Below are 12,244 nucleotides of genomic sequence, written 5' to 3'. Positions count from 1 at the left end.
GAAGGCCATAAAGATGGAAAGTAAGTAATTTCCGCTGTGCTTATTTAATTCTTACATAGATCTAGGTTAAGGTTTTAAGTAAATTAGAAAAACCTGACCTTGGGCCAACATGTGGTGTTCAAAATAATTTTTAATTGTTATAAATGTAATTTAGAAAGTATCCTAACTTCAATTAGTTGAGAAACTAATTTTAGATTATTAACTAAATTATTCTTTAAATAACTTTATGCTATATTAGCACAAATTATAATATATTCCAGAATCGGAACTTTAATTAGCTACTAGCTAATTTTAGATTATAAACTATATTGTATATATAATAATTAGGCCTAATATAGCATTTTGCTTATCTAGGGTATATTAATACGTGGTGTATTAATATAGGTTTCCATATATAGCATTTCCATATACGAAAAAAAAAAAAAAAACAGATGCAATAATTACTTATTTTTCCAAATTTTAGAAACGAAAAATTCTGATTTGTTGCATAATTAAACTTTTCGAAGGCAGACACAGCACACCTTCGTATATTTCACCAAAATGTGATAAATTATGCGAATTAAAATCAAAACAATCGAACAAAACCTCTCCAATATCGCACGAAGCGCAAGGATTGGCACAATTTGAATATTCGAACAAAATACGCATAAAAAAAAACAATTAAAGCGAATTTTAACAATTTCCATTTGCAACAATAAATTTGATTCGAAAAACAGAAAATAATTGAAGATGGCATAACATCTTCTCTAGATCATAATTACCTTAAATTCCTACATAGGTGGCTCTGATACCACATGTTGGCCCAAGGTCAGGTTTTTCTAATTTACTTAAAACCTTAACCTAGATCTATGTAAGAATTAAATAAGCACAGCGGAAATTACTTACTTTCCATCTTTATGGCCTTCCGTCTATTGCCTCTCAAGCAATATCAAAGGAATCGATGTAGATGGCTTGATTGACTTGCTCGCACGCACAACCTACAAAATTACTTGGCTAGCGAGTCCTTCCACAACTCTTGAACTCTCTCTTACTTGTTTCTGTCTCACGAATTGAAGACATAATATCTAGTCTTTTATGGAGCAAGACAGTGGAGAATGATCATGATGAGTTCAAGGTTATGGAGACCCAGTCCTTTTATAGCAGTGCAAAACTTGTGAGACAAGTTTGCCTAGCTAAAACTTGTGAGACAAGTTTGTCTAAATTTATCACTGCTATTATTTTAATCAACTATAATCGGTCCATTAACAATTATAATTGATTAACATTATTCTATATGTATTCGTATCCAAAACCTTATTTAAATACGTATAATGCCATGACTTAATTAATCACATTGTTTGGCATATTTTAATAATTACATAAATGTAATCTTGTGACAGTATTTGATATCATAATCATAATGCACGTATGTCCAACTTAATTATTGTAATTAGACGTCTCTAAATCCAACATAAATATCAATGCACAATTGCTAATAGATATTTCAATTTTGGTACAGGAACATCTGAATAGTTAACTAATTCCCTTGACGACTATCTTCTCATCAAAATAAACACCCTTTCAGAATATTAAGGAAACTTGCCCCAATATGAAATGAGAATAGAAGGAATAGGTGGTACCTCTGAAATAACGATTTGATCAACATCTATATTATCAATTAATGGTTCACTATGTCCATTTGAATCAGACCTATATATTTAGGGAATCACAAATGCATGGTATGGTCTATATAGTTAGTTCACAGTACCCATGCTTTTGTTCCTTTTATATATGCTCAACCCATAATAAGTGAATCATTTGATTTTGCAACCATATATATATATATATATAAGTTTAACTTATATTATTTTGATAACAAAGGCTTTGAAAGTTGATTTTTATTTTTGAAAGTTGATTATAATATATGCTTAGTCCTTTTGTTTGTTAATATCTCATAAAAGAAGGTGTTCTTGGAAGAAGGATCACCGCGTCCTTTCTCTTCCGATCTCGACGACTAGATTGAGATATGATATTTGTTATTTTTATCACAATATTGTTGTGCTACTTATAATGTCGCCAAATTAATTTTTATCATCTCAACTCTAGATATGGCACCGAGTCGAAAAGGGAAGGGAAAGGCACCGGCGGAAGAGGAAGGAGAGACTAGTTAGAAAAATGGTCGCAGTCCAAATGCCTATATTGCACCTCAGCAAGATCCGACTTTGCGACCAGTGCTTCGGATAGGGGGTTACAAGTAATATTCTTTTTTTGTGTATTTTGTAATTATGCATTAATTGTAGTGCTTGTAATAATTATTTCTATTTGCAGGACTTTTGATGTAGGGCATCCAGAGAAGACGAAGCAAGTCGCGAAAGTTATTTCGCAGACAGTACGTTAGAATTATCCTGGCCCGTACTACAGGTACACGGATTTCCCCAAGAATAATAAAGATGTTATCCAGGAAGAGTTTTTAGTAAGTAAATCTTTCTGAAACAAAACCCTCTAATAATTACTTGTTTTTTTTTTAAAGCTAACAAACGATATTAATTCTTAACTATATATTGCAGAAGCACTACCAGTTTCATCCGGATATACCTTTGACAGATACATGGACTGTATTTAGAAAGATAGCTGATGTACGGTGATCGGCGTGAAGCGCAACACAAGTTTCGGTACGCTTGGGAGCGTACCTTTTAAACCTCGGTTACACCTTCCGATTAGGGTTGCAAGTGCACAACCCTATCGAGGAGTATAATCGGGTATCGATCCACAGGGACGGTTTCTTTATCTAGAATTTTACTTAGCTTAGCTAAAGACTAGAAGTGAGAAAAAGGGGTTTTGGTGTTTAATTTTCCTAAGGAATCAACTCAAGCAATCACACAATGATATAGAATAGTAAATGTGCAAGAAAAGGTATAAACTGTGTTTTGATTTGGGATAAAAGGTGTTTCAAGGGTTTCAGACTTCATCTCTGATTTGCCTCTAGTGGTACGGCCCTTACCAAGTTGGTACGGCCAGGCCGCACCAACCTGGTATGACCAAGCCGTATGGGGCTTGGTACGGGTAGGCCGCACCACTCTTGTAAGGGCCGTACTGGTTTACCAAAACAGAGCTTACAAGTTCGAGTTGATGCATTTCTTGCTGGTACCTCGTATTAAACTCTTGATAAAGGTTCAATTGACCATACCTAAGGTTCCTAAACCTCAACTCTCGTTTGTTGGTTCAAGATCTAAGTTTTGGATTCAATTCTTCACCTTCTAGGGTTTCTAAACCTCAACTCTCGTGTTTTGGTCCAGATCCTCTAGTTGATTGATTGGAGATCTAAGGTAACCTCTAATCTGTCGATTAGAGGAGAATTCAACCTTTCGGCTTCAATTCGATCAAATCTACCTAAAGGGATTGGTTTGGTTGAGAGAAGGCAATGGTCACATGACCTTGTTAGGGTTGATCTACCACTATAGGCACACCACATGCAATCAAAGCAACACAAAGCAATCAAGACAAGCAAATTCACAATCAAATCAATCACAAGAGTTCATACAAGATCCAAATCAAGAAAAGCAACACAAATCAAGAAAATCCATCTACAAACCCTAGAAACGAAAGTCTACTACTCACAAGTCATGGATCTGTCCAGATATACAAGAAAAGAGATAGAGAAAGTCATGAAAGAACTAGATTGAAGATCGGGAATGGAGAAGGTGTAGATCCGTCGATTCTCGCCTCTTCCTCTTCCTTGATCTTCTCTTCTTGCTCCTTTGCTCTCTTTCTCTCTTTCACTGAGCTCTCAATCTGGAATGAAGTGGAATCCTCGAAAATGGAGAGATCCCCCGCTATATATAGCCTCTGCCAAGATTTGAATTCTGTCAGGCGGCATCTATGTACGGCCCGTACCAAAGTGGTACGGCCAGGCCGTACAAGATGGGAGGAAGGCTGGATTGGCTAAGTCTGGTAAGGGCCGTACCAAGTCTGGTAAGGGCCGTACCAAGTCTGGTAAGGGCCGTACCAAGTCTGGTAAGGGCCGTACCAAGTCTGGTAAGGGCCGTACCAAATCTGGTAAGGGCCGTACCAAGCCTGGTAAGGGTAGGCCGTACCAAGCCTGGTAAGGGCCGTACCAAGCCTGGTAAGGGCCGTACCAAGCCTGGTAAGGGTCGTACCAGGGAGTCCAAAAACACCATTTCTTCGTGTATTTTGCTCCAATCCTGCAGAAAACAAACAAACTCTCAGCAGTACCAAATTCTAAGGATATATCAATGAAATGCACATGATTTTGACAATTTAGAACGTGAATTTGGTACGAAATCAAGTCAAATATAGGCTAAATATGCGAGGTATCATACGGCTTCAGGATATGCTGAATAAATGCAAGGCGGCAGCAAAAAAGTTGTACAGAGAGTCAATGCTCGAGTGGAAGGAGCGTGGGGCTGCTCCTCGCCCCTACGACGCCTGGATCCAGCCAGCGTACTGGCCCGGACTCGTCGATCATTAGTGCAGCGACGCCTTTGCTAGTCGGAGCCAGCGAAATGCAGAAAATAGGGCCAATGTTGAAGGTGCAGGGGTTTCGACGGGCTCTGTGAACATGCTTGTTCACAAACAGCGCTTCGTAAGTTGTTTTTCATTAAATTAATATATTTTGATTCTTATTGAATATAATCAAACTAACCTTGATAATATTTTTCTAAATGAAATTGTCTTTCAAATACTTAACAGGAGCAAACACAAGGGCGAGAACCCAGATGGAGCGATGAGCTGTTTCAGCCTACCCATACGAACAAGATGACGGGGGAATACGTTAGTACTAAGGCTAAAAATGCACAGGTAATAGTACTTTCGAATCGTTGTATAAAATATCACGGTTCTTGTTGTCCGTAACATTATTGTTATATTTTACAAAATTTGCAGCTAAAATATGAGAAAGCTATGAAGGACAAGTATGGAGAGGATAAAGAGACATGGCCCAGATACGACGGCGATCTCTGGTTCACTACAGGCATTGATGATCAGAATGCCCACGGCGATAACTATGGTCTCGGTGCTCTAGGTAAAATAAACATTCTTTGAAATTTTAAATTTATTTTTAGTTTTGTCAGATAATTCTAATTGTCTTACTTTTCATGTTTCAGGCAAGACGAGAGGCATGTTTCGCTCTGGTGAGTCTAGCAGTGCTCGGTCGCACTCGTCACAGTCATATTCTTCTATGCCGCCATCGACGCATCTCACAGAAGAAGATATTGAGAGGATATCTTCCCGGCTACTTGATAAGATGGAGGCTCGCATTGAGGCTCAGGTGGAGGCTCGGTTGGAGGCTCGGTTGAAGGCTCGGTTCAGAGCTCCGGTACGAAATTCAATATTTAAGTATGTTTTAATTGTGAAATGTAAATCCTAAATCATAATTATCTAAAATACCCCTTTACAACTTCACAGGGAGGTTCAGGCTCACAGTCGGCCTCAATTCCCGCTCCTCAAGATGACGAGGATGACGGCGACGATGGTACTGTTTAGTTTAGTTATTTATAGCTTGTTCAGATGTTATCTTGACATTTAGATTATCTGTTTATGTTATGCGACATTTAGATCGATATAATACTTGACATTTCGATGTTTTTGTTTGATCAATATATTATCAGTTTTTTGATATTTATGTTTATATCTATTTTTTATGTATCGATGTCTTCTATTATGTGTATGTATCGATGTTTTGTATTTATGTATTGTATATATCGATGTTTATGTTGTATGTTGGTACATGTCGTACTAATTATTAAATGGTGCAAATTTAAATAATTACAAACCCTCAAAAACTGACAGAAAATTTTCAGCGACCGGTTTTTAAGTTTCTGCGACCGTTCCTTTGGTTGTTGAAGCTACATCCTGACGTCAGCAAAAACAAACAGCGACCAAAAAAATTTGGTCGCAGAAAAGTATCAGCGACCGGCTGACGTCATTCAGCGACCGTTTACGTCAGCAAAAGAGCATCTGCGATCGGGCTATCAGCGACCGAAAACATCTATCAGCGACCGCTTTTATGTTCTGCAACCGGCGAAAGAACTTTCTGCGATCGGAAATCCGGTCGCAGAAAATAGTTTCTGCTGTAGTGAAATGTGTGGGTTTCATACCGAGTTATGCAATCATTAGTCCGATATTTTGAAAGGCTGACTTTAATTGAGAAAATATTGTAGTGTGATAAATGTTTTTATATACATATCTAACAAAAATAGTTTTATTATTATTTTATTAATTATTAATCTTTTTCATATTTTATCTTTCCTTTTCGCTAAGGCTAGACAACTAATGGACAAATTTTACATATTGAAAAATAGCAATCAATAATATACTTAGATATATAAAATTTAACATATGAATACTATTACTACCATTATATAAACAAAAATGTATGCAGTTGTTGATCTTATATTTAAATAAATATCAATTACTTATTTAAATAATACAACTATATATAATATTAGAAAAATCCCATTACAAATAATATATGATGATTAATAATTATCAAATGTAATAAAAAATAATATTGCATACCAAATAACCCTTCTTCGTACTCTTAATTAGCCAATAACTTGGATTTTTGTTAATTAAAGACAATGTTCTCTATGGAGGAGATAACATGCTTACATAAAGCGATTATTCCTTTTCCAAACATATATCTTATAAGTCAATTTTAACAGCCCTTTATAGTAATGTTTTTGTTATACACCCTTTGAGTGTATCATGAAAATCTACCTGAAACAATCAACAAATGAGGACAATATTTATTTTTATTTTTGAGTTAATCATTGATCACAGTTACAAAAATTAATGGCAATCTTTCTTTTTACACTCACAAAACATTATAACAAACCATGAGCATCTAGGCATATCATAACCTTCAGAAAGGCAAGCATTCCTGCATTTGTGAATTTTGCACCAAATTGCCTTGGGATATGTTTTACTTGGCTTCCAACAGGCAGCCTCGTCAGCTTCCACGCTAAAAGTTCTGCCTAAAAGTAAAAAGTCGTAGATTTGTTGAACAGAGAATGTACAGATAATAATTAAAGGAACTTCTCTGATTGCAATTTTTTTATTTTTATAAATTAAAAAATAAAGATGATTTTTTTTTTTTTATGATCTCATAGATGTAACTGAACTAAAAATTAGTTTTATTGGATATCTATTGGGACGAAATCAATAATTCTGTCTCAGTAGTGTTTGAAAATTGCAGCGAAATTTAAAAAAAAATACTAGAATCAAATCATTGATTTGATCACAAACACAATACAAGATGTGAATTTAGTATACAAATGAATTTACATTTAAGTTTGAAACCAAAGGAACATTGTGTATTGTGTGGCCGTTGGTGTAAAAATCAATGGAACCGAATTATTAGTTCGGTTTCATCCATTTACTTCAAAAAATATTTGTTTAAAATTGTCATGATTGAGGGAAAAAAGAAACAAAACTATAAAAATAAATTGCCCTGATTTTCTACAAATAAACGTAAAGCTGTCCTGATTGAGGGAAAAAAAACCAAAGCTATTAAAAATAAAAATAAAAAGCATATTTGACTTTTGTTCTCAATCATTTCTTTTGCATGAAACGAAAATCAAATCCATCAAATCAGCTAAGTAGATTGCACTGGGTATAATTTAAAAAATAAATAAATAAAACTTGTTAATATAGAGAAATTAGAATTACCATAAGAAGAGAGCAACAACATGAGAAGCACACAACCACTGTTATTAAAACCGGACCGGGCCGGCCGGTTCGGCCGGAATAAACCGAAACCGGACAAGTTTACGGTTTGGTTCGTTATTTGGACCGGATATGCAATAGAACTGGATATATTTAATTAAACCGACCGGTTTTATATAAAAAAACCGGAGTAAAAGCAAAAAAACCGGTTTTATATTGGTTTTTTGTCAATTGTTGTCATGTGACTATTTCCAATTTTGAATGGAAATGAACAACTTTTGAGGTGAAAAGGGAACAACTTTTTAGAAGAAAAAATAGAATCTAATATGTATTATTCTGTGACTAACTTTGTGTAGTCATTTATGTTTTGTAACATACTTTTGTAAATAATTATGTGTTTAAGAATAATCCAACATCTGTTGCAATATTATTTTTTTATAAACTAAATATTAATTCTAATATGGATCATTAGGGGTTCACTTGATTACAAAAACTAAAGAATTTCTATGTAATTATTCAATTTATTTATGAAGTATAAAATTTCTTCCATGAAAAAAATCTTTCATAATATTTTATTTAATTATTTTACTAATTCTAACAATAAGTTTTACATTTGAGCTACAATAGATATATTATTTTCTAATAAAAAATTATTATTTCTAATATATAAATTTCCTTTTATATTACATTGTTAATATGTATATTATAATTTTTATTACATAAAACATAATTATTTATAATAATAATTATATCTTATAAATAAATATGTAAGTATTTAAAAAATCAGCAGTCAAACCGGTTGAACCAAAGATCTGATCAGTGAACCGTCAAACCGGAGCTTTACCGGGTCGACGTCCGGTCCGGTTCTGATAACATTGCACACAACAAACAACTTTCTTTGAATTCTCCATGAAACCAAAACAAAAAATTGCCAAGTTAGTCGACAATTTAGAGAGAAATTGAATATAATAAGGCTTTTATAGGCGCATCTCATAAAGTTTGACATCTTTTAATTGTTGGATAAAAAAATTTATTGCTTTCCGTTTAGAGAAAATGTGAGCATATCATTTGGGAGAAACGGAACATGTACTTTTTTTGATAGAAACTAGGGCCGGCGCTGCTCGTTTGTGTTAATTAATTATTTAATTTCTGATTTTATTTTTTATGATTGGGGTAATTTTTTTTTTTAACAAAAAAAAATGAATTTTAAGGAACCTACTTGATTGGTTTGTTTTTTACAAAAATCACAAGTACCGAATAGACAATTCGGTACAACTTACGTCTAGATACTAAATAGCCTATTCGGTTCCAACCCGAATTCGTCACAGAAAATCTGTTTTTTCTCTGTACTGAAGAGGCTACTTGGTCCCAACATTTTACCCCAATTTTGAAGAATTCAAACGGGGCTACATTCCCAACAATTACCACAAAAAACCTCTGTACCAAAAAATCCTGTACCGAATAGATTATTCAATACCTCTTAGATGTAAATGAGAGGTACCAAATAGTCTATTCGGTACATATGATTTTTGCAAAAAAAAAAAAATCAAGTTGGTTCCTAAAATTCGTTTCTCTATTTATGGTTTGTAAAAAATATTCTGATTGGGGGGGTTAATAAAAATGTCTTATAATATTAGACGCAGTAAGATTTTAAGTTGAAAATCATACACATAATTAGAACCATGTTATCTAAAATAATATAAAATCAATAACTAATGTTTCATGAAGAGATATTGAATTGTTATGTGACTGTGTTTTTGTCTTTGATGATAGGAACTTCACATAAAAAATGTTTTCTAGAGTATGTACTAGAAATGTTTTCTAGACTTTGATTTGAAAAAAAAATAGTTATTAAGTTAAAATTTAGATAATTAAAATAAGAAAAAATATTTATATGAGCAAAATTTGTATACAAATATTTTTTTAATACTGCAGACGTATATAATGATAAAAAAAAACACTATTTAGTCACACGTAATTCATGTCAATGAATATAAAATATTTGTATTTATTTAAACGTTTAAAAGTTGTATTGTACCTTAGTCTCATAATACAGATATCTCAATTGAGGAGAACAATAAAAAAAATATTAGTTTGGATCAAAATAAATGATGAGAGAAATAAAATTTAATTAATGATATCATAGATGATGTGGCATAGTTAATAAATTTTATGATTCAATCAAATTGGCTTCTTAAAATTCGTATTTCTATATTCCCAATATCTTAATTTAATTAATGTTATCATAGAGAAGTCCATCAATATTAAATCGACATTAAACAATCATAATTTTTAGTTTTCACACAATAAAAGACATTGTATACTCTTAATTATTTTTTTAATTTTACACGAGTAATAAATAGAAAAGATAGTATATTTTATTTCAGAATATACGAAAATCTTGATTATTCTTAAATTCTTAAATAAAAATAAAAATATACATTTAAACTTTCATAAACCTGGCCTGTTTAATAAATGAATATTTTTTAATGTCACAATATCTTCTCTTTATTATTATTGGATTCACATGCATTGATCTTCCGTGGCCACTTCCATATATCATTTGGTATTTTTTTTGACCTTTTTTGTTATTTCTAAAGATAATTTGCTTACTAGAATAATTTTCATGTTCGTAAAAGTTTGTCATGAATATTTTTTCAGAATGTATATTATAATTTTTTTTAATATTTTCTATTATTTTATAAAAAAATTCATGAATATATTTTTAGAATTTATATAACTAATTAAGTAGTTTGTGCATAATGGATTGTTATAAAAAATATATTTATAATATAAACTCTGATAAAATATTTATAGCAAATATGTGCGTGGGTACCATCCGAGATATCTCAACTTTTGCATAACTGACGTGTACAGTGTCTATTCGGAATGAAATCTACTGCGATCCGAATTTGATGAACAGTACCCTGCAATCCCTGCTTTTTCAAATCCAACCATTCAACTTTTTCTGTGCACGCATCTCCAAACAGCTAGTTTTTTATGCACGCATCTCAAAATAAATCAACAATTGGATTTGGAAAAGCAGGGATTGCAGGGTACGTACTGTTCATCAAATTCGGATCGCAACAGATTTGTTTCCTGTCTATTCGAGGATAGCGCAGGGACCTGTATTATTCGTGCTTTGAGATTCGAGCGGAAGTAGATCAATGCATGGTTGAGATTTTTCAAAAAAAACACTCAAAGTTTGAGATATCACAGAGGATGCGAATTCCCCTAATTAGGTGTCATCAGGCTGTCACATGCACAAGAAAGAGTGACTAAAAGAATAAACTAAACATAATAGAGGGGAATGAGAGAATAACTATAGATCTTAATTTGTTTTAAATAACGGCATACCTTGGTCGGATAGATAGATAGGCTACTGCTAATTCACTACTAGAATCTCGGTTTGTTGCATGAATAAAATTTGGCTTGTTGCAACGGCTTACCCATGCAACAATTCCTAAAAATGTCAGTTGCATGGGTTACCCATGCAACAACCCCCAAAAAATACCGTTGCAACAACCCCCGTTGCAACTAATAAATTTCGGACTTGTTGCATGGGTTTACTATGCAATAACTTCTGGAATACTTGTTGCAACGGTGTGTCCATGCAATAAGTACCCATGCAACAAATCAGTTGCAGGAAGTAATTGCAACGATATAGCATTGATTAGTTGCATGGATGAAGTGTGTGGGTCCCATTGATTAGTTGCAACGATATAGCATTAAGTAGTTGCATGGATAAAGTGTGTGGGTCCCATGGATTAGTTGCAATGATAAGGAGTGAGTAGTTGCATGGTTAAATGTCGTGGGCCTCACATGGTTTGTTGCATGGGTAATTAACCTATTAGTTGCATGAACAAAGAAGGTGGGCCCCACCATGTTATTTGCTAAGATATTGTCTGGTCTCCATATTTGTATAGATTTTACGATACAAAAAATTGTCGTTTCCAAAAAAAAAATTCAGACCCAATTCTATAATTCACCTCGTACCAATTTGGTACCTGTACCGATTTGGTACCAACCCATAAGCAACCAAGAAATCTTTTACATTACACATTAAAACATAATAAGAAAAACAACACAATAAAACATGGAAAGTAACATTTTAATTATCATTAATCATTATAGTAAATTCAAGCTTTCCTTGAAACATCAGACCAAAAAAAATTGCAACCACAATACTATAAATAATTTGTTTCTATAACCAAAATATACACACAACCCATCACCAAAAAATCTACAAAAAGCGGCTAACTTTTTTTAGCTGCAAAAAAACCATTTTTATGTGATAATGGTTTACAACACGCCACAATAGCTAGAAGGGTTGGTTATTCTGCCTTTCTCCCCCAAACCACAGGGTGTCAGGAATGAGGAGTGCTTGGAATGTGCCTCCCCCATTTGATTCTATAAAATCAACATCTAGACCCTACATATACAACATTAGCATAGAATGGAAGTTAATATTGATGATACATTGTACAAAGACTGGAGAAGCATTAAAACCTAATGTCCACTCTTCAACTCACAAATGTTCTTGACCAGTGTATAAACCCTACTCTATCACTATTTCATA

This window comes from Carex rostrata, chromosome 2, assembly GCF_964058835.1.
Source record: "Carex rostrata chromosome 2, lpCarRost1.2, whole genome shotgun sequence".
Taxonomy (NCBI): domain Eukaryota; kingdom Viridiplantae; phylum Streptophyta; class Magnoliopsida; order Poales; family Cyperaceae; genus Carex; species Carex rostrata.
Note: the sequence above shows the minus strand (reverse complement) of the source record.